The sequence below is a fragment of the Penaeus monodon genome, chromosome 30, assembly GCF_015228065.2.
Source record: "Penaeus monodon isolate SGIC_2016 chromosome 30, NSTDA_Pmon_1, whole genome shotgun sequence".
In the NCBI taxonomy this organism is placed as follows: Eukaryota; Metazoa; Arthropoda; class Malacostraca; order Decapoda; family Penaeidae; genus Penaeus; species Penaeus monodon.
Genome location: NC_051415.1, coordinates 31,084,136 through 31,084,375, shown reverse-complemented (window position 1 = coordinate 31,084,375; position 240 = coordinate 31,084,136). Strand labels below are relative to the sequence as shown.

At 36.2% G+C, this 240-nt stretch overlaps 2 protein-coding genes across 2 annotated transcripts in view; one reads left to right on the top strand and one right to left on the bottom strand.

The window, feature by feature from the left end:
* LOC119592707 (exonuclease mut-7 homolog) overlaps nt 1–240 on the top strand; it is a gene marked incomplete at its 5' end in the record, with an annotated part of 32,149 nt that continues 31,909 nt past the window's right edge. The window contains 1 exon segment of the mRNA XM_037941641.1: nt 1–95.
* LOC119592408 (apical endosomal glycoprotein-like) overlaps nt 1–240 on the bottom strand; it is a 5,785-nt gene that overhangs the window by 5,009 nt on the left and 536 nt on the right. The window lies entirely within an intron of this gene.

Sequence of the window (240 nt, the reverse complement as noted above, 5' to 3'; positions counted from 1 at the left end):
TATCGACTTTCGTGTTTTTTTTTCAAGTGACAGTCATTCAAGACGGAGGATCTAGGGTTACAGTAACACCGAAGAGGAAGGCACAGTATTGACACAGTATTTTCGTAAGTCATTTTCGTGATTTTTTTTAATGTTAGTGAGAGAGATTTGGAACTAAGAGGGAGACTTGATAATGCTAATTAAATAGAACTGCATATGTAGGTAATTGTCTGGAATAGTGTTGTTATCAATACCAACGCC